Source organism: Taeniopygia guttata, chromosome 2 (genome assembly GCF_048771995.1).
Source record: "Taeniopygia guttata chromosome 2, bTaeGut7.mat, whole genome shotgun sequence".
NCBI classification, from domain to species: Eukaryota; Metazoa; Chordata; class Aves; order Passeriformes; family Estrildidae; genus Taeniopygia; species Taeniopygia guttata.
Genome location: NC_133026.1, coordinates 111,947,441 through 111,971,187, shown reverse-complemented (window position 1 = coordinate 111,971,187; position 23,747 = coordinate 111,947,441). Strand labels below are relative to the sequence as shown.

Below are 23,747 nucleotides of genomic sequence, written 5' to 3'. Positions count from 1 at the left end.
AGAAGCAAGTTTTCCTTTCTCCTAGCTGGTTTGGAAACAGCTAGCTTCTCCTCTTCACCCTGTCCCCATTTCAGCCGATTCTCTTTAATGCTAAAATATTCCTACCTTAAGTGAGAATCCCTTTCTCAGAGCCTTTACAAATGAAAACTACAGTTGAAAAAAAAAAAAAACCAGCAAAAATGAATTCTAAACTAGTATCAATCTTCCTATTATGAATGCAGTTATTTATTGATCAATTTGGTTCCTCTTACTCTGTTGTCTGGAAGCATCCTTTGTTCTATTTTTCATCTGAATTGAAGCACTCTTCACAAAAATTTTCTTTACATTTCATTCATGTTATTTCTCCTGTCTCCCCTCCCCACATGCTGCAACTTTAAGCTGCACTCATTAGAAATATTTTATGATATTAACAGACTGGTTGATTTTTTTTTCATCAGGTAGCAGTTCAGTAATTGTAAACCTAAGAGTCACTTAATATGAAGATCACTGAAAATCATAAATCATTTTCTTCTTGACCTTTTCCACCAAAACATTAGCTTCTGAGTCAGCCTGCTTTGAAGATACAGAAGCACTACATATTGTTATGTTGGTTTCTGACTTCAAGCAATTCTTTTCTTTCATTTCCTCCTATTTTTAGCATCTGAAGGCTGAAATTTTACAATATGCTATTGCTCTTTTTTTTTTTTCCCCCAGGAACAAATGTCAGCACATCAAAAGCTCACTGCTTTTAGTATGTGTCACTTGAGATCACTGGGAAAAAATACTTTGGAAGCCTCCTTATTGAATCATTAACCGTGGGCACTACTATAAATAGTTTTCACAAAAGTTCTAGGATCAGTTATTTCAGCATCACTTCACTGCTAAGTAAAATTCATAAAGACTCTCAACCTTGAATATGGGGACAAAAACAACATTATCCCTAAAGGTGAAGAGGTATGCAATCAAAATATTTTTCTTATATGTAGCTTTTGTATGTGTTTTGGTATATACCCTGTGGTATCCCAAAATTTTCTATCACTTATGTATTATTTGCAATGAAAATAACTGTACAAATCTCATACACATATACTTGAGTTGTTCACCTCGTCTCTCTGTTTAGATGCCAGTCTTAAATCTTCCAGACCTGAAATGCTTTCTGCAGCAACCCAGTCCTCTCAGACAACCATACAATAGTTGCTTCTTAGGAAAAGAACTTTGAATTTCTAGGGAAATGGTTCATAGCATCTTTCTGATCTACAGTTATTGAGGCGAGGGGGTTGTGGGGTCACTGCAAACACATTTGACACATCCAGACAAAGGCCATAGTTACTCCTGTTGCCTTTGGTGTACTGCCACAGAAATTTACCTTCAGTGTATGCAGATAGTTATGTCATGGTCCTGTAGCTGTGGCTGTGGACAGGGTCAATCTCCTCATGGCATATACAGCTACGACTCCTATACAGCCTGCAACACCAAGAATTTATTAAAAAGTTAGAAGGATTCTTATTTTTTCTTGATAATCAATTAGCTTTCCTGCCACCTGGCCAGAGGTGTTCACTGAGTGCTCAGAGGCATTCACTGAACTTAATGAATCTCTGAGAGAGGTGTGATAAGCAGAAAGACTTTGATATATTTGGCAGGAGCAACCAATACAGGTTTTCCAGGATGCTGTTCAATTTACCATTCATCAAGTTTGTATCTAAAGCAACAAGGAAATCAAATACGCTAAACATCTAAAACAGGGCTACTAAATTGCCACCTAGTGGTCTTGTAATGAAGCTAAAATCTCCAGCCTGCTGATCTGGCTGAAAAAATATTGGTGGGAGTTTTGTATTTTTGTCAGGGTCCTAGTGTGGGTGTTCACTGATGCCTGGCACATAGCATGACTGAAGCAGAGGAGTGTCAGGGCACAACTTCCAGGCCAATACAAGACAGAACCATTGGAACTCTTGGGGTACCAGGGGCAGCTTGTACAGGACACAGGATACCAAAATGGAATTTCTGAGCCAATCAGTCATCCTGTGCATAGGGTAAAAAATGCTGCCAGGTAGGAGCCCTAGTCTATTATCTGTACCACGTGTTACCTTTTCCTTTCTAACAAAACAAATAAACAAACAAAAGTAAATAATTTTAAATAAAAGGTTTTCTGACTATTGGTACAATAGTTAGGAATTTTCTTCTTCTGAGCCTCAATAAGATCCAGAGAGATGGTTGTGGCCTTTCAGTGCCTACAGAGGCTATGCAATAAAACTGGAGAGGACAATGGAGGGACAGGAGAAGGGACAACAGCTTTAAACTGAAAGTAGGTTTAGGTGAGATATTAATAAGAAATTCTCTACTGTGAGGATGGTGAGGCACTGGAAAAAGTTGCCCAGAGAAACTGTTGATGCTCCATCTCTGAAAGTGTTCAGGACTGGGCTGGACAGGGCTGTGAGCAACCTGATCTATTGGAAGGTGGCAGGGGGGTTGGAAGTAGATGATCTTTAAGGTTCCTTCAAAGCCAAACCATCCTATGGTTCTCTGATGATTCCAGAGGCAGAAGCACTTTGCTCTGCTGGGGTGTTCCCCCAAATTCTAGTCTCACTCTGCCTGAGCAATATGTTCATCATGTGCTGTTTACACAGAACCAAGCAGATGAGAAACAATAAAGAAGCACAAGTGGAACAAGTAAGTTTTGCAGTTCAGCTTTTGTGATTGGTCTGCCCAGAAGCAACTAAGAGAGGCTAAAAATAATTTTCAACATGATGAACTGCATAAGCAAATTCCCCGGGGATTAATGCATCCTCTATAATTTTACCAATAATCAGGTGGGGGAGCACTGGATTGACAAAGCTGATGCTCACAGGAGGTGGCGGAGGCATAGGCCTCGTGTTAGAAAGCGTCCTGGAGCGGGGGCTGCTGGCTACATCTCTGGGAGGACACATCAGTTGTTTCACAAATAAGTCAGAGACAAGTCAGTCCATGGCAGCAGAATCCAAATGATTCATCTCCCTCCTCCATCCTGTCACCTACTGGGACCTAGTACAGTTAGTAGCTGAAGGAAAAACATCAGCCCTCAAAGAAACACTGAAAACCCTTATTGCACTTCTATTGAGCAACTAGGTAGCATTGGTCTGAGGATGCGGCATGAAAGTTTAACCCTGGCCAAAACACATCCCCTTGCAGATCACTTGCAGATCAATACCTTGATTCAGGTATTAGCAGTTCTTGTGTCTTCTCTCCTCTTGGGATGAACTGAGAGCCCTGCAAGCAAAGGTCGTTGCTTCCCACAGAATATGAGATGAGGTCAGGAAAACTAGATGAAGAAGAGAAAATAAACATGGCTGGGGTAAAGAGTAGGACTATTGCTATTGGGTAGCAATAAAAATAATCAATTGTTGACATGAATATTGTCTTCCTACACTTCAGATTTTGTGACTTAATTACAACTTACTATATAAAGCACCCTATATAGTTGTAGTTTTCCTTTCATATCACTTTTGGCCTGGTTGACATTAATCTTTTTACAATAAATCTGATTTTTATTTTGGGGCATTTTCCCCATCCTTTTTTTTTTTTTTTTTGCATGCACCTGTAGTAATCTTGTTTCCCGTTGTACTTTGTTCTTCTCCAGGGAAATCTGCACCTTGTTTATCTATGTCTCACAGATTTGATTTGCACACTGTTTAGTTTTAAACAAGTATCTATGGTTATACTAGTTGTGTCTGACCTCACTCCATATTTTAGTAAATTAAGTTCGCTCTAGAGTGAATAGCTATCTAAACTGATTTACTTCTTTTTTACTGCCTAGTATAATAAAAAGGCACTCAATTAAAAGCTAGTTTACTCCTTAATGTACTCTAGGTGATTTGATCTTTAAGGAGTGTACAATATAAGGTGAAAGGTAATCAATACAGTACTGTCTGAGCAATTGCAGATATACTGCATACCTGTTGTCAATAAAATTATCCAGGGACAGAACGCCCTATAAATGCAACCAGTTTTTTCAAAAAATAAATGCTGTGCTCCAAACCTGAGAAGCTGGTAAGCCACAAAATAGAATCCACATGACAATTACTCATTTGAACTTTAATGTGTGCCATGAGTTTCTGTCTCCCTTAAGCTTTTCTGAGTTAGCCTCTTTAGGGCTTATTAAGATAGCCTTTGACTAAGGTATTTACCATACCATCAATCTATCCATGTTCTGCTATCCCAGTATCTTCCTGAGTTTTCCAACTCTGTTGAAATTGCTGTGCCAAATGGCATCCACATACCTCTGGAAGACATGCCTTTGATTTCTGTGGCATCATGCCTTTTACTTGATGTTTATACATTTGCAAAATCACTGAAGGCTTTCAGGAGGAAGAAAGCATCATCCAGTGTTACTGTGCCAGCACTGAGTAAGAAGAACTATTCAGTTGTCACATGTAGGGAACATACAGTGAGAACTTCTTTGTGTTGGCTCTGAAATTGTACACTGTCTGTCTTGTCTTCATCTTATTGGCTATGCATTTTTACTCTGCTCAGAGCAGTCAGACTGAACTGTGCCTCCCCTAAAATACCTGAAGATGTGCTGTAAGGGGCAAGCTATCTATACTTACTGCAGACAGCTACATTAACCTTCTAAAAATTGAAGGACAGTCAAGCACTTAAAAATGGACCATAGTTTTCTCAGCCAGTTGACATATCTCAGGTTAAATGACAAAACAGGGCTTTCACAGAAATTTCTTTGAGAGATCTTAAAAGACATAAGCAGGGTAACAGAACAGATGTGATCTGAAAAATAATAATAGTGTTCTCTGAATACATGGAACAGTATTCAGTCAAAGGGATGTAAAAGTTGAAGTAAGTTGAAAATTGTGGGATTTTTAAACAATTTTAAATCAAAATTGTGAGTGAAACAAGCCTGACCTTTTACAAAGCAAAGTTGCTTTTATTTATTCTTTGTTTATTTCCACTTTGCATGTGTGTTTGTCATCTCCAGGAATAAAAACACTGAAGTCAATTCCCTTCTGCCTTTCTTTATATGGAGCTGGTATTTATAATGAGCCTCCAGTCAGCTCTGTCATATTAAAATGAACTTTCTGAATTATTGTTGTTCGCCTGATTTCATAATCAGCCCTTTGCAACCCACAACACTGTCACTAGCAATCTAACCAAAGGCAAAATTTTCTTTAATGTCTAGATCAGTTTATGTTGACTAATCTCAACACCTTTCAGCAGCAGTAATATTTAAATACAGCTGGCGTAAAACAAAACAGAATGCCTGGATTTTTGAGAAACCTCATACATCCATGCTTCTTTCCTTCCTGCTGGAATTGTGTAAATTATAAATGTTGGGGGCTCTTTTTCTTCTCTTTCTATGTCTTGCTAATAGTTGGTGTTTTGCCTTGGGTGTAAAGGTTAAAAACTTTGAAGGTTGATGGTCTTTGCTATAGGAAAGTGATTTCTCCATTAGAAAGCCATTAGCTTTATAAAGCTATACAAATACTTGGGTGAAAAAAAAATATTTATTTTTCTAGCATGTATATCTCTGTTATACTTTTTGACAGATCGACAAAAAAACTACTGTCTTTTGGAACACTGAAGGAATAAACCAGCCAGAGATAGTACCTTTAGTGCAGCTTGTAGTCCATTTCCAGTTACCACTTCATATAATTTTCTTCACTTTTTTCCCATTACTATTTCTATTTACAGTTTTTCAGAGAAAGACAGTGTCAGGTAGATAGGTTTGGGGGGAGGTGGGGATGGACAACAGGGGAAGAGATTGCCTATATCCATTCTCTATTCATCATCTTTTCAATAATCTTTTCATCTCCTACAAAAATTGAAATCTTCACAAAATCACAAGTTAGATTACTCTTCTTCCCATGTGTTTACCTGTTGGGGTAAAGAAATATTTACACCACCTGATTCCAATAACTGTGCTAAAAAAGACTGATACAGATTCACAACGGTGATTTTAATAAAATGTATCAGTGTATAAGGCACTAATAAGGTCTAGAAAATAATTTTAAAAATTTCTTATCTCTGTCAGCAACAGAACTGTTCGATTTCTATGCTCCAGGTTGAGATGAACTTTGAAAAAATGCTAAAGACAGGCCCTTGTTTTTCCAGTCCTTTAACTTGCATAAAGCGCGGGCGCCAGCAGAGGGCATGCCACGCCTCGATAAAATGCAGATCTGTAAACAATTCCAAAGCAAGCAGAAGTAATTCCTCTAATCTTCTTAAGATATTGCACATTTCTTATTACTAATCAAAAGCCTACCACAAACTGAACAATCCCAAGTGCAGAATCTATCAGGTATTTCTCAACTGCTCTTTCATTCCAGTAGCCCCTTTTCTGGGAAAAATAGTAAATTAATTAGTTCTCACATGTAAACAAAGATGGAAACTAAACTATTAGAACTTAAGATGGTTTTTTCCCTTCACAACAAATTAATATGATGGAAAACATGTTGATTTATCAGATATTAATTGCATAGTTTTAGGTTTCATTTCTCCTATTGTTTAGCTAACACAGTGCAGACTTCTTCTAGTGAGGGTTTATATGGATTTTGCCTTACTAGTGTCAAGTAATACTGAATTCCATCAGATGAGAAGCCAGCCTTTTGCATATTATTAGTTAGAGAAATATAGCACAGCTGGAAGCACATTTGTCCTTTAAAATTTTTATTAGAAAAATATGCTTTCATTTTACCAGTCTGCAATCTTGTATAAGGATTCTGAACATGTTTTCCATCTCAAAGAACTTAACATGTAGACAGCCTCTAAATTGATATCTAAAAATTCTAATTTTCTGTAAATCAAGCAAAATGAATGCTGTCAACTAAAACTGAAAGAAAATTACTCTGGAAAAGACAAAGAAAACAGCATTTCTCATACTGTGCAGCATTTCATTGCAATTGGCTTAATGTTCACAATTTTTTTCAGTCTGATAATTTTAGCAGCACTTGTAATGATCCCTTAGCTTCACATATGAACACAACTTTATTGTCCATCTTGAGATTCAAAACTAAGTTATCTCACAAACTCTTTTTTAACAAGCTATGTCTTGCTACTTCCTAATATTATTGCATTTCTGTTCTTCAGTTAGAAGCAGAGTCTTCAGGGAAAGCAATACAACAGGAGAGTTCACATACTAATGTATCAATGCATAATTATATGTTTTATGTGTTACCAGATAGCCAGTTCTTCAGTGTAGCATACTAGCAATTTTCTAAAATGTTCTTTAAAAAAAAGAAATGTGAGTAAACGATTTTTTTTTTTTTTAATTTGACCTATCAGACAAAGTGTGGAATCATCTGTATTTTTGAAATGCAGTAAAATGAAAGATTAATGAATAAACTATGTAAAATAATACATTTCTTTTTACAAAAATACTGAATTATCATTGAGGTAATTGATCAAACTTTGTTATGTAAGAAAATAAAAACATCTAAGATGTGGAAACGTCATCAAATAGTAAGAATGGAACATATTTTCTTCAGCACAACACTTATTTTTACATAAGAATGTAAAGAATATAGCAGACCATGATCTTCACATTATACAAAGCATCCAGCTTTTCAGGTTTGTAGATAAGTACCTAACTTCAGATGTCAGAATGTAAACATAACGTAATATTTATTTGTGTGTTTACAAGGCAAGGGTGTGCAGTGCCTTAAATCTATTCCTTGGTTAGCAGAAGCCCATTGGCTCATTTTCAAAGTGGTTTTCAGACTATCATTACAGGGTAGGATGCACTCGCCTGCCTGCTCATCCAGGGTGAGTTCGCTTCCTTACCTGAACAGCCAATTACTAGCTTATAATAATATCTATATCAGAATTCTACAATTTGAAAGTACAATGTTTACATGTAAGTCCAGTCCTAAAATTAAAATATTATTTCATTCTGCTTCAGTGAATCAGAGCAAAAATGCCCTCCCAAGAGAAGGATAAATGCCCAGAGGCATGTACACAAATGACTCACTGACACTTTCTATACATTTTCCTCCTGGTTGTTTCAGAACTCAGCGAAACACCTTATTGGTCAAAGATGAGAGAAGTCCTTGTCCAGCTAAGCCTAAAATGATTTTAAATTTCAGCATCATCTGGGCTGATCTATGAACAGGAAGGACTGTGCTAGGAAGCAAAGGCTAATTTTTCTGAAAAGCAGATATCTTGATAGGCAGAATATATATTAACTGGAAATTATGGGGCAATGTTAATTCAAACTCTAAGGTTAGTAAGGACAGTATTTGTGCTGTGAAAGTCTCTAACATAAAGAAAAAGTTAAAAAGTTCTTTGAATTTAACCACACTGATTTTTACCCACAAAGCCTGTAAGTTGCTGACCTAGAACTTGGCTCAAAGCCCATTTCTGGATATGGGCCCTGCAGTCCCTTGCTATGGTGCTATAAAAACTTACACAGGTGCTCTGAAATTTGAGCTATCAAAGTCAAGGAGACTGCTCTCCGGAATTAAAACAAACTCTCTTCTGCTTCAAGTTGGAAGGAATGGGTGGCACAATACTTTTAAAATACCTTGAATTTCTTACTACTTTTGCTGACACTTTTTTTTTTTTTTTTTTTTTTTTTTTTTTTTAATACCAGCTGTTTATCACAAACACAGGGTAACCCAGCTGGGATGCAAAGAGGTTAATTTGCCTCAAGTGAGCCAGACATTCTTAAGTAAAAACTTCTGCAGACATTATAAGGAAAGATTATGGATGCATCCATATTTTAAGCAGTAATTAACTAACTGAAAAGTTATGCTCTCTAGCCAAAAGGCTGGCTTTCAACAAATGTTTTGAATCGTTATGGTTACTACATGCTTATTGGAGCTATGATTTCTGAATGTGTTTGGGGTGGTTTGTTTGTCTTTCATGTAACTGTTTGTTGGTTTTATTTTTTTTTTTCTTTTTGAAAACAATAGATTGTTTTCAATCTAGGGAGTTTGTTTTTTTTTTAGAGAGTTGCTAAAAGTCATCCTAGATTACAGCAAAGCCTGAAAAAAAGAGAAATTAAGCCTCAATCAAAAGAGGGAAAATATGTTGCCTCAAAGAATAAAAAGTACAGGTCAATGGCAGCAGCTGGAAGGAGACAAAAAAAGAGCAAGAGAAGGGAAGTCTCATGGTGAAGAAGAGATGCCACTGCAACAACTTGTAAACAAGGATTTTAATCATGTTTGCTATTTCATTAGCATTTGAACAATTTGGATTGAAATATGAAAGATGGTTTTATTTCCCTTCTCCTTTATGCAGGCCCTGGACAGATTTAAGCAAACCACTTCTCATCTGAATTATGAGGATAACAATAACATTTCTCTGTCTCAAAGGGCTGATTAGGAAAATAAATTAGATGCTCAGATGTTATAGCAATGAATCCCAGTAAATTAAAGAAAAATTTTCAAAACAAAATAACCACATTTACATTATTTTTTAGATACCTTGATTTCAAAAATTTTTTTGGAAATCATAAGCTGTTTGTATGTAAGCAAGGAATTTCTGGATGGTTAACCCCAGAAATGTTTAGAACGCTTATTGGGAAATATTTCAGCTAGTTGACAGCAGAACAGATAAAGAGGAGACTACTAAATTATTAAATGACCTACACTACAGCTTTGTATATGCAGTTTTACAGCTGGAGGAGAAGTGACTGCTATAATGCTTAGTTTGGTGTCTTCAAAATGTCTACAGTGAGGCTCTGGTTTGAAAAGTGATTATGTAAAAATAGCACTTCCTACTCAGCAGATCTGTTCTTGTATGCTTTAGTAGAGAGAGAGGAAAAAATCCAAAAAAACAAACCACTGCATGTCTTCACTGCTGAGCCACCATATCTCTGGGGGTGGGGGGAAAGAAACTGCATTATACTCTAGTTTATGCAACTTCATCAAAATCACCAATTTAAAGCTATAATGTACCTAAGCAAAACCCATAATTTCAAAATTGTGCCCTTTAAAATCAGACCTGCATAACCTCATTACCTTCATCTGAATGGAAATGAATGAAATGAAAGGAAATAAACCCTTCAGATTGAAAAATCATGATTGGATTTCCTCCAGCTTCCTATCATCACCCAAACTAATCAAGCTATTTTCTCCCCAGGTGGAAAATGAAAGAAAGAGAGAGGTGATGATGATTCTTTTTTTAAATATTTGGCAGGTAATCTCAGAGCATGAAGCCCATGTAAGTTTCAAGAGGTTACATGAGGACTACAGAAGGCTAATACTATGATAACAGCTGCTAGCACAGGGATGTAAGCAATGTAAAAGTCAGATTCACGCCGTTTGGCCAGCCTGTTTCCAGGGTTGTCAGACTCCTAAGTGATGGAGTGGGATTTGCCACTATCAGCTGCTTCCAAAGGATCAGTATGTCATAGCAAACACTCCTTTTTAAGCTTTTCAGAATAAGTCTTCTATGTCAGTATGATTTTTTTCCTGAAGAAGAGCAGATGAAGAGGCTCTTATAAAAGGAAAAAAAAACCCATAAAATTCTGAACACGGAAAAAATATATACTTAGTATCTGTCTAGAGATTTGAAAGGATACTTTGATCATTCTTGCCAATTACATACCTGTTAGAGGCGAGTACATTTACATATTTAATATTCAGCTAATCTCCAAAAACTTTGATCAAAAAGACATGCAATTTATCCTCAAACACTGTGCCAAATTTCATCTCTAGATAGCCTAATGTGTGAAGTGATGAATTTGTTTTCAAGTCTTTTACAGAATGCCTTCCATTTTTCACTTCAGATTAAAACACCTACCCTTTTAACAAGTGCACTGCTTCTCCTGAACACTATCTTTAAATATAAAAGGAATCATAGCACAATGGCTCCCTCAGGGCTTTGCCTTTTGACATTTCTCTAAGAAAACATCTCAGAAAGAAAACTAATGGCATTATGCTTGCAGACACAATCCTTTTCTAAATGAACAGAAATGTCTACATATTTCTTCTCATCTGTGACACATTTTAGTGTGCCTCATAGACAGAAATCCTGAGTGACCTTCGTTAAGTGCCTGGACAAGAAGCCTGACTAGCTCTAGAACTGCAAGTTCTGAATGTGGGCTTGTGCATTAATGGAAAATGGAAAGGTTACCACATAAGTTTGCAGAAAAACCCAACATCAATTCTGACAGAAGACCGTCCAGCAGCAGAGGTTTTCCAACACCCTCTGGACTCGGGTCTGTTTTGTTAGATGTAGATACAACAAATCCCAATAGAAAGTGTCATTTTTTAGTTTATTAAATAGTGTTCTTATAGACTGCATCATTTCCAAGCAATGTCTAACCTTGTAATTCTTTTCTTTGTCTGTACCAAGATTTCTCCTAAATCTCTTAAAACATCTCTTTCCCAAAATAAGAATCCTCCCAAGAGTGCTTTATTCAACAAAGAGAGATATGCAAATGCAACATCACAATTCCCTTATTGATTAAGAATGAAGCATTTGCTTTGAACTGCAGACTGCATCTTGGAGATGTTTCAAGCACAGTCTACATTTTTACTGAAGTACCAGGCATTCCTCTCCTTACAGTGCCAAGGATTCTAACAGTAGGGAGTTAACATCTCTAGCAAGTAAGATATGTAGTCTGGTAACAAAACTCTAATATATCTGGAGCCAGTGCCAGAACAGCACTACTTGTTTACAGTCCTAAAACTGAACTACCATGAAACAGTCTCTCATGAAAACATAAGTTTAAAAAAGATTTTATTTTCAAGTCTTATCTGAATTACTCTAGTATTTAATCAAAATATTCCTCAGTGTTGCCACTTTCGGAGCCGGTGTAGGAATGAAACTCTGCAGGGAGGCAGCTCTGACTCTTCCTTGCACCATGGGAAGGTGAGGTCCATTCTGGCAGTGTGTGCCTCACTAGTGGCATTTGAGGCTTGAAGAAAGAACTGATGTTGTACAATTGTTTTCAGTGTTCAAGGTGCAACTGGACAGACTTATTTAAGCATGGACTACAGAGCTCGCTAACCTACAAGATGAAAAATAGGCAGTTAAGAATGTGTGAGCAAACCATTTTATTACAGAAGAAATTGTCTTTCATAGAGTGTAGCAACATTTTTATCCTCGTCTATCACAAATATTTTGAAGGTCTTAAAGCATTTTTTCTTACCAGTTATTCGATCAGTAAACAGGAGAGCTTACTACAAGGATATAAACAACAGTCTTTAAAAATTACAAAGATAAAAATAGCCTTTAGCAAGAACACTATTTTTCTTTCCCCATCACTAGAGTTGTTACTTTTTTTTCCCCTTTAGTCATAAGACTCATTTTCTTTGCAAATGTTTTTTCTACCTGAGACAAATTTGTAAAAACTGATTTACTGAGAAGAATTCTGACACTTTCCTGGCAACTTGCAGTGATGCCTGGTGAAAACAGCTAAATTTTGCTGTAGATGAAAATTACAAAAACTCATGAAAACAGCTTTTGAACTCATCCAAATGTGATCTCCCTAAAGAAAAATTTAAATAGAAATGTCAGGATTGTAGTTTTTAACTCACTTCAGGAACCCTATTTGGTATACTGGCTATACAGCTATATTAAAGCTGCTTTTGTTTTGGTTGGATTTTTCCCCAAAGGGGAAAAAAAAAAAAAAAACAAAACAAAACAAAAAAACCCCAAAAACCAAACAAAACACTGTAAGACTTATTTTTCTTGTAAAGTTGCCTAGAGTGGATATCTCATACAATTTTGCCAGGAGACTGTTTTGTTTCTAGAAATTTAACCTTGAAGTCCACAAAATCTGATAAAAGCTATCAAAGAATAAAAAAAAATAAATGCTTGGTGTCCCTGTTTTGTCCAACTCCCCATAATCAGACACAAACAAGTAAAAGTGGGCCCAAAGAAAAGCCAAGAGCTCTGTCCCTGCATGCCATAAATCAGAGATCACTCTTGTTTGCCTTGAGAAAAATGTAAGGCTTGTAGTGCAAAAGCTACTAGAGGACACCACCAGTATTTCAGGTTCCCTACAACAGCAGGAAACTTGCTCTGCTTAAGGGAACCCAGAAGTACCACAGCCTAGGTATTTCTCCTGTACAATGACATTTTGGATTTTGTTTTGGTAAGCACTCCAGCCATGAAAAGGAAACCCACAAGAAATTTGCATCCAAGCAAGCAGCATGACAGGGACTTTAAACTGTGTATACATGACAAAACCCATCATCAGTGCAATGCTTTTTATATCCCCCATCTTGGTAGTTAATTTCCTACATAAACTTTCAAAGTCTCTAATTTAAATTCTTCATGGGTATAACCTGTTAAAGGTGCTTCAGATGACAACTTAATAAAGGCTGATCTTGTGAAAACAGAACAGAACAAGATGACAAGAAATTAGAGTGCTATTCTTGGTTTTCCTTATTTTTTTCTAGTTCTCAAAAATTTGTTTAACCTTGCTGTACTTCACTGTACTCGAAGGCTAATGATGCATGCCTATTCTACAGAGAACTGGGAAAATAATTATCTTTACATTTCAAAGCTATGGGAATGAAAAGTATCATTGCTTCACTGTTATTTAATTGTATTAAAATTATCCTTCAACTTCCATTAAAGTATTCGGTATTTAATATAACAAGAGAGAGCAGTAGTAATGAATACCACAGTCCCTTATTTTCTCTACGGGTAAAGGTATTTATAGGAATTGATTGGCAAAGCCAAGTCTTTTTGGAGGAAACAGTGCCTACCCTCTGTCTAAAGGAGGAAGAACCCCTATCAAACTCATATCACCAGTTTAGGTTCTTCACAGTCATTTTGTAGTGTTTCAGGTCTGGGAGCTTTTGGGTTCTGTGAACATTACAGTGCTTCTCTGGTAATTACACTGCAAAGAAAAATTATCTAAAGTTATCTAAAGAAATCAAGCTCTCTGGTGTTAACATCCCAAATGGGACGAGAACAACAGTAGGAAGCTGACTAAACACACATCTCTATATAGAACTTTAATATTTCCTCAATACTGTGCTGACTAAAATAAGATATTTCAGAGAATTTCCTGTCAGACAGAAATCAGATCTAAGGGCTCACTGAACATTAGTAATAATTATTAGTGCCACGAAACTTCCTCCTTCCTTTGCACTAACCAATGACTGTTTCTGAAAACAACTCTTGCAAAATCAGAAGACTCGTCAGGAGAAAGGTGACTACAACAATGACATCAGAAGCTAAATGATCTATTAAAAGGGAACATTCTGATAGTTGAGCTATATAGGTGAGATGCAGCAATAAACCCATGTAAAGACATCCCTGGTTCCCGAAGAATTTACACTCTGTTTTAGGCAGAGAAAATAGCAAAGATATTTTGGATGTTATTGTACTTTAAATTAACACCATCTTTAGGTGTTACTGATCCCTGTGACTATTGGGTTATTGTATTGTGCTACAATAACCCTATGAATATTAATAGTTTTTTAAATAGCAATCATCAAGCAATAAATTTATCAGAGTTAATTTTATTTTTTAAATTGATATTTAAAGTTTTTAAGGCTTTGGATTAAATTTAGGTATTGAGTAAGTTGGTTTGAAATTTATGAAAATAGTTATAGTAGGTCACATCTTAGCATGCTGAAAAGTTTACATCATGACTCATTAAGAAGGCAACATTATTCAAATTCCAGGTCTTTATGTGTTTCCATGTCTTCTTTTTTTTCCCCCTATGAAATGAAGAGTGTATTTGATCCTCTAACTATAAAAGTCTTCAGACATTACAGTCACCTGCAGCTCTGAGTCACAAAACAAATATTTATTACTGCCCGGACTCTCAGTATCCAATTGTGTTTTGATTCCTCAGTTCTGATTGCAATGCATCGTGTCACTCTCCTGCAACAGCTAAATTAGTTTTAAATAGCCACACAAACACTACAACCATATACTTAATTTGTCTTTGTTGTGGAAAACTAATTAACATGTGACAAAATAAATTATTATGTTTGAAGGAGGTCAGTGAATGAATTAAATGAAAGGTCTTAAGATATCACATTTAAACAACAAAAGATGAGCTACTCTCATTGTCTGAAATGACCCTTCTAGCTGCATGTGGAAAGTCATAATAAAGAAAGGTAGTACATTAATTTTATAATAATGTCAGTGATAGTGCAGATGGTACCAAATGAAAGACAATGAAAAAAGCCTCAGGGTCATTTGGCCAAATGAACTTTTAACAGAAGCATACCCACATTACATGGGAAACTAAAGCTACTCTGACAGTCAAGGTCTAAAGTCCCCAAAAGTTCCAAGAGAAAATTTCACAGAAATTTTTAAGTATCTGGAATAAAGTAGGATTAAACAATCAAAAGCTGCTTCTGTGGCACAACAGAGAAGAAAAAACTCTTAAACTAGAATCCAAGGAAGTGCTACATTTGTAAAATTATTCAGAGTAACTCTAAGGTATCTAGGATGCATTTTCCATTGTGGCTTTCTAAAATCTGTTTCTTGTGAATTATTCCAGAAAATAAGATAGTATACTCTTTCATCTTTACAGCTGAGGTTCTGGAATCCATTGTTATTTTTCTTTTAGATTCTAAAACTTGATCTAAAGATTCTGACAAATTTTGTAAGACAGAATACTATCATAAAGGATATGAAGAACTATACAGTAGCTTTCATCTAATTTTTTCATGTTAAAAGATATGTATGAACCAATTGTAGCAAGATTAAATAACCTGAATTCTGTGAAGTGTTTTTGTTTTGCTATCATATATATCGTACACCTATTTTTTAATATATCTATGGAATTTTACCCTTAATACAGATGTATTTAAAGAATCCCCATGAACCCAGTTGGATACCAAATAATTTCATTTGTCACACAAGTTTGACCTGTGTGGTTACTTACATGCTGGGTACTGCCTAAAGACTTCTACTGCTCTAGAGACTTAAATCATTTGGATATAAATCTATTCATAGGTCTTAATTACAAACTTTGTGTACATTATGGGTTCAGTTCTCTATTATATGCCAAAAATACAAGTAGCTTTATTCAGGTAAAAACAAAACAAGAAAACAAGAAAACAAAACAACAAAACAAGATTAAAACACCATTTATTTTCACCAAACAGGTAAGGTTGGTGCAGACCACTGGAGGTCATTTAGTTAGAGCATGTTACTTAGGCTTTTGTCCAGACAGCTTTTGAATTTGTCCACAGAAGACTCCACAATCTCTCTGGGCAGCCTGTTCCTTTCTACACTTTTTCACAGAAAAGAAACTTCTTTGAGCTTCATTTTCTATTCTACAGCATCAACATTATTTTCAGAGAACAGAAGTATGAAATCAGCAGAGTTCTGCAATTACAACTACTTAGAAGCCAAAGTGAGAGTTAAGTGTAAACTTTCATTGACCTAAGTTGATGCTGGCACAATCTAAATAGGCATGTTTACTTGCCACTGCTAGACTTATCTGTGATCTAGAGTACACTTTGACTTCTACTTTTTCTATAGGAAATGGTTATGTGAAGCACTGAAGCATCCAAAAATGACCGAGATACAGACTTTAAAAGCAGGAAATCCAATAGAGATAATTAGTGAGCATTCTCTAATAACACATTGCTACCTATACACTGTAAGATATTTTCAGGAGTGCAAATTCCAGTTATAGGCTAGAAAATGCAAAAAAGCACATCAGTTAAATACAGTTCATACCTTGGGGGAGGAAAATGAGGTTTGTACTATCACTGTCTTTTAATCTCCTTCAGTAGCAGGCTATGAAGTCATGCAGAAGCAAACTTAGCATGTAAAACAAACAATTGTGTTCTTTTTCTTTAATATAGAGTTTTTAATTGTTCCAGGACCAGATTCTGCCACTATTATAATGTATAGCATATTGATAGCTGAAAACATTTATACTTTTCTCACTTAAGAGTCTCCTGAACACTTTCTTGCCACTGAAAGTTTCAACACGCACTCAAGAAGAAAGGCTATGTAAGGTATACCCTCACACTTGTCTGTTGTCCTATTGATTTCTGGCTCTTATTTCACTTGAGAAGTCACAGACTTTAGCAGAGTAATTTTCACATTCTCTCATGCCTGTGTTATTTCAATGTTTTTTCTTTATCTTTTCATGTGATTGTATGAAAAATTAGAGATTGGGTAATACAGTTAAAGGCACATAACACCTATCAAGGTTTATAGTTTTTTTATTGCCAAATAGTTGATTATTTAGGTTTTTTATTTCTTTAGGTTAGTAGAAAATTGAGAATTGCCAAGAACCAAGATGAAACAAACATAGAACCATAGTTTGAACTGGAAGGGAATTTAGAGATGACTTCCCTGCCATGGGCAGGCACACGTCACACTAAGACCATCCACTGTGGCTCTGAACAGTTCAAGGCATCTGCAGCTTCTCTGGGCCACTTCTTCCAATGTCTCACCGTGATACAATCTTTCACATGATTTAAAGGGTGGAGATTTAGACACTCATGCAGATCTTTTGGAGTACAGAACGTTCAGTCCTGTAGTTGCATGCAAGAACAAGTTGACTTCAACAATATCTTCCACTATTACCAGTATGCACGAAGGGGAAAATATTGGCCTGCAGCATTTGCTCAAGGCTTAACACAAGCTTACTCATCCTTGTCTTGCATACGAAGATAGATCCATTAGGCCAAATTAAAAAAAAAAAAAGAGAGAGAGATCATAAACCTATTTCTTATCACAACAGTAAGACATCATTTTTACAAGAGACCAAACGCCACTCTAAGGCTGCTGAAACTATCAGAAGCTTTTTAACTTGGCATACCTCAAACATGACAAATCAGTACAATATTCATATGGTTATTACACCCTGTAATTAGGATGTCACTGCAAAGTTTGGCCTGCCAAGTTATGTCTTTTAAGAGCTCCATTTGGGCTTGATCAGTTAAAAAGCTCAACATCATGGTCTAGCGCACCAAGAGGCTGTAATGGTCCTCATTAGAGTCCACTCACAAGCCCTGCCTGTGGCCCGAGAAGATTCATTTAACCACAAGTTGCTCTGTCCTATAGGTGTTACCTCCCACTCCCACATGGGTGTTCTGGTTTGTTGCTTTGCCTTTGCTCTATGATTTCTCCATAAACTCCGTTGCTATTACAACTCTCCTTTGCTTATCCCACTCAGATCAGACTGTGCCCTGGCAATGAGAGCTCTACTCGTCCTCTGCTGTGGCTGCTCTCGGCTCTTTGTTCCCCTTTAGCTTTGGAGTCCTTCTCTTGCTGCTGGCTGGTACACGGTGGCCACTGTTCCTGCCAAAATGAATCTCTCTTAGAAGTGAGGCCCCTGAAAGTACTCAGCATATAATGCAAACAGCTGTGCATGGAGCAGCTCAAACTTGCTACTCACTGTGAGCATATTCAGTTACAAGATTTGCCTTCAGTATCTTGCATTCTTCTCCCACTTTAGCCACTCCTTTCCAAAATGTGCTAGTAACTCTTCTTCCAACATGCATATGCACTTGCAGGATGCTCTGCCTGGAATGGGGTCAAACAATCTGAGCAATGCCCCATTTACCAGTGGTAAATGAAGAAGGGGGCATCATACTGCTTTTGGTGTTGAATAAAGCTGAAACCAGTCTCTCTCATCAATCCCAAAATTAAGCATTCTGATAGTGAGATGAAGATGTGGTAGGACTGGTAAAGTACCCAGATAAAGGAATAAACAAGTGATACGACCAACAACTTACCGAAAGCTGCTGAACCGACACAGCTGGCCTGAAGACTTATGACTGACAGCCAGTTACTCTATACCATAAAAGCCCAGTCCAGAATTTTAGTGGCAGAGTCTTCTAACACATTCCTTCTCTTCTAGGAGTGTATGTGTGGAGGTTCCTCCCATGAGTGAAGGTATCCCTCAATGTTACTTCTTCAGGCTGAGCAAGAGATTTGCCCACAGTCATTGGTGTGGGTGAGTAACGTCAATCTCTACTTAATAATTAATACAAGTGCTTTAATATAATTGCTTCAACATTGTTTTATAATACACTATATTATAATAGTTGCTATAGCTCCTATACTGTGTAATAAATAATTCTGATAAAGATCTTGTCTAATCGTTATCATAATAAATCATATATATTTCTGTAAATATATCTGGTTTGCCTTTCTTAATCTTGCAGACAAAGTTCAATTACACATGTATAATCCTTTAGACATAGATTGTTGACAAATCTGGGACTGAGATTGGATCCAGCCACACCCAGGTTACTCTGAGAAGGAGTTTAGAGAGCAAAGGGGTCCTTTCTGTACCCTGCGATTCAACAGGAGGGCTTCTTTAATAAATTTTATATGAAGCTCCTCCTGCCCACAGTAAAGAGACTAGCTGTGCTTCAATCTATATGGCTTTGTATAACAGCTGAAAGCAGAAAAGACCTTGCCATTATTGTAATGGGAAGTAGCTGGAGAAATGGCCAAAGAGAGACTCACATAGCCAAAAAGAAAAATGCATATTTGTCCCCCATAGCCATAGTCAGTTAATTGACTTCAGTGATGGTATCTTACTTAGCTAACATCTCAAAATTTTTACTTTTTTCACAATTGCTCCAGGAGCCAGGAGATAAAAGGACAGGCCATTTAATTCCTCTTACTGTATACCTAAGTCTGTGGTGTACAACTGCAGATGAGGGACTCTAAGAAAACATTCTAATTAATTGGTTGAGAAGAGATCTGCTGTAGAGATATTTTGCAGCTCTCCTAACAATGAGGTTGCATCTAACATACCAAATAATATTCTCCTCAGACACAGTTATGAAGTTTCACTTTTAGTGTCCTTGCATTCTGCACATATATCAAAGACTTAATAATACCCAACTGCATCATCCAAAAAGGCAAAACAAGTGGAAGAAAAAAAAAAGTGCTAAAGTTCAGCAAAATTTGGAGAAAAATATCAGTTGTATTTTTTAAAGCATCAGGAGTTTGGAGGAGGCTAAAAGAAAAGATTATGTTCTGATAGAAAACTTTTTTAAAGCAACCTGCATGCTGCATCTTAAACTCAAATCTTTTGGTAAGCCTATTGAATATAATGTAATATTTGTCCATGTCTCACAAAAATTACTTAAAGTGGAGGATATTATATAATATGAACTTAATTAATATATCTATAGAATAAATTAGGTTTTCCTTGTCTTTTTGGTAGTCTGTTGATAAAGGATGCTTTTAGACGATAAAAAGAGGACCAAGTTTATGTCTCTAACAACTCAATCCTACTGATTAAGAGATTTAAATTCTTTTAGGGGAAAAAAATTATATAAACATAACCTTCTCACTTTGCCAAAATATTAAATGAGTTAGAAATGGAACTAGAAGCATTTTTTGACACATTTAAGACATGCAGATATCTTTCATCATCTTTCCTACTTAAAGATAAAAGTTGCATGTAAGAAATAGAGTACTTGGAGGCTATTAGGTATCTGGTAATCAGTTGACCATAAAAGCCTTTGAAATTATGGAACATAGGCCAGCTGACTGTCAGTAACAGGACTAGTGTACAATGTATACACTAATACACCACAGGGTATTATCAGCCCAAATATAGAAGAGAGGGGCCACAAGTTAAATTTTAATTCATATAAATTAAATTATATATTGTTCCATATTTGATTAACAAAATCAGGCCAAAATAAAGTGAAAACATATATTATTTTCAGAATAATATATTTGCTATTTATTTGCTATAAATACAGCAATTTCCTTTAAATATGATTCATTCAAGAGAAGCTCAAAGAGAGTCTTTACAGTATTAACCATGGTGGCATATAATTTTTCTTGGTTTGAAGGACTGTGTTCTTCTAAAAAACGAATGTTATAAATTTAGAAAAACACCCTATTAAGAAAAGGACGACATAAAGAGTATGTTGTTGACTCACTGTCAGCTACATCTAGAGACAAATCAACATATTTCCATGGAAAATGTCTTGTGTTTGCAGTTTACAATCAATAAGGAGGACAGAAGTGATAATATATGACACTTTCTGCTTACATATTCACTTTGTATCCTAATATACCTCTGAGATAACTTACAAATGGTTTAAAACAGAAATGCTGAAGGAAGACATTGCTTTTTCCATCACGGGTCGTGGAAAAAATAAAAAGTAATATACATGAAATTGAAACAACTGGCACTTGTCTTAGTACCAAATTCTAAAAGATTTTAAAATATTTGATTGTTTGACTAGATTTCGTAGTACATCAATCATTATCTAGATGTGCTCTGTTTGTTGTATTTACAAGGAACATTTGGCTGAGCACTTGGCAGTGACCACAGGCAACTGGAACCCTTCTGTTGCTACAACCTCAGGCTTGTTCTTAACAGAGAAAAAAAACAGGAAGTTGCACACAAGAAATTGGAATAGTAATCTGAAGAAGGCCAAAAAGCTGAGCATGAGAGACACATCTTTAAGACCAATATCTATGGCCACAGACTCCATTTAACTTCTTTTTTCATGTTATTCACACATTTGCATCTTTAAGTTAACATATGGGTTTCATTGTTTTGGTATTTTTCTTTTTGTAGTATGTGCTTTCAATGTTTTAAAATCTGAACCTAGCTCAGCTTATGTTCTGACCACTAAGATACTTCTAGTTCTGTGCCATGCTTTGCCTGCTGCCAGAAGCTCTCCCAAAAATTGCTCCAGAGGGGCTGAGAGTGATAATACCATCCTAGCAATACACTTCATGGCAAGGAAAAAAAGCCTCACGAACTCTCCTAACCACTTGCATGCAGACATATCACTTTTGAAGATTATCACTACCATTCCTTCCTACTTGGGGCATCAAAAGAAGATGGTTTTGCTACCATTGTATGACATTTCTTTTAATATTTATTTTAAGTTGATACAAGTTGTGACCCTTTAAATGGGGTGTGAGAGCTGGGATGCACAGGTAAGATTACAGGCATCCCATATAAATATATGTAACTCAAATCCCAATGCATTTTATTTGGAGTGATTCAGAGGAGTATGATTGTGATGCACAGCATTAAAAACATTGGACAATTTTTTAATGCAATTCATATTTGCAAAGAGGGCATTTCAAAATTTACAGCGATGAAAATCTGTATCCCTACAAACTCAAAATGCCTTAGCAAGTTACAGTAATAAACTGACTCTCTGAAGGGTGCTAGAGAGAAGAAAGGATGTGCAGATCTCAAAGAAAAAGTGTCAAGTCTTAAATACCAGTAGGAATACTCAATGAAGGAATCTGGCACATAGACAAGGCCTGTAGTAAAGGTTGATTTACTCCTTTTAAAGGCACTCTTTTCAATCACCTAGCTCTGGAACTTTGGGTGGATTTTGTTTTGATCTAAATTTTGATTAGCATACAACCACTTTTATCCAAGACAGTAATGCTGGGTTTGTTTATCCAAACTGCAGATTAACAAGGTAGAAGATGCAGAAACACTATATACCGTGTATGTAGATCCTGCCAGTTTTACAGGTGAAATCTTTCAAGTATCACCTGTCAATGTAACATCGTACAAATGTGACTAAACTGCTTTCAGAGCCAGGCCACACCTCAAAGAGGTGCAGCTGCACAGCTGCTGGTTCCAGAGCCCCCATCAACAGCCTGCGGATGATGGTTTGACACGCTGGTGTCTGGCCACCCATGGGGACTGCAGGTTACACGCTGACCAGTCCATTACAGCTTAATGTGTAGCTATGGGTGTGCTCATCCTGTACATGTGACCTGAAGGGACTCAGCTTGGCTTGGCACTCCCTGGGGGATGACCCAGTTCCCTTCCTGAGTACTGGAACATTACTTACCACAAACCTTTGGAAATGGCATGATGACTGCTGGGATACAGATGAAAGCTGCAGAAGGTACATTTGAACATCTGGGAGCAAAGAATGCAAAACCAGAATATTGTAAAAATATGAAAGGTAGCCCAAAAATTCAGGACAAATGAAACTGCTTTCCAGAAGTTATTTCATTTTTTTTTTCCTTTGCATTACTTCTGTTGTTTTTAATAACACAGTACTTCTACTCTCTGAGATAATACAGTAATGCAGGAAGACCAAGGCTGCTGGAGAGGGAAGCCACTGCATCAGGTCTCCATTTCAGGGCCTCTTCCTGAAACAAGCTATGCCAATGGAATGTGTGACACAGCGTGAAGTATGTGCTCACTGTATCAAATTGCCAGAAGTGGTGTCTGTTGTAGAGAGCAGAGGACAACCTTTGAAAACTGGAGCTGCTGCTTCTGTAGCACATCTTTTTTGTTCTACATCTGTAAAACCAACCAGTCAAAGTCTGTCAGGAAAGAAAATCTACCAAAAATAAAAGAAAAGAAAGAAGGCAATCAAGAGTAAAAATAAAAAGACAGAGCTCAGTGCATGAAAGGTGTCAGGAAGTTATCAATATGAGAGAGTATATAAAATAGATATAGGAAATCCGCCATAATTTTAAAATGCTTGGTAATTAAAGATGAAACAAAAGTACAGAAGGAAATTTTTCTGGGGAAAGGAAATCTAGTAAGATTGTGGAAACTAGAGAAAAAAATAGTTACATGCAAAATGAATGAGGAAAAAAAAAGCAGAATCAGAAAACAGTTGCTTCAAAATGACAGTGAGTTATAAATATTTTCTAAAAAGCTGTGTCAACATACAAATGTATGCACAACAATGTGGAACAACTAATTACAAACAGAGCTAAAGTGTAAGTCTCTAATATCATTATCCTTGCATTGACTTTACTTTGTTATTTAGCTCTGGAAAGAAGTTCGTTACTTGGTAGGAACAATCCAAACCTTAAGAAATCCTACAAAACATTATACTGTCACAACTTTATTAGATTTCATTGCAGAACACACAAAATATTTTTAACAGTATCAGCTTAAGCTCCACCAAAAA

The 23,747-nt window shown here is 36.3% G+C and overlaps 1 long non-coding RNA gene across 1 annotated transcript in view; it reads right to left on the bottom strand.

The window, feature by feature from the left end:
- Positions 1-3,276, bottom strand: part of LOC121469220 (uncharacterized) — a 45,069-nt gene extending 41,793 nt beyond the window's left edge. The window contains exon 1 of the long non-coding RNA XR_012054141.1: positions 3,164-3,276. This is a non-coding gene — a long non-coding RNA (uncharacterized lncRNA). The remainder of the gene's footprint in view (positions 1-3,163) is intronic.
- Between the last annotated feature and the right edge of the window lie 20,471 nt (positions 3,277-23,747).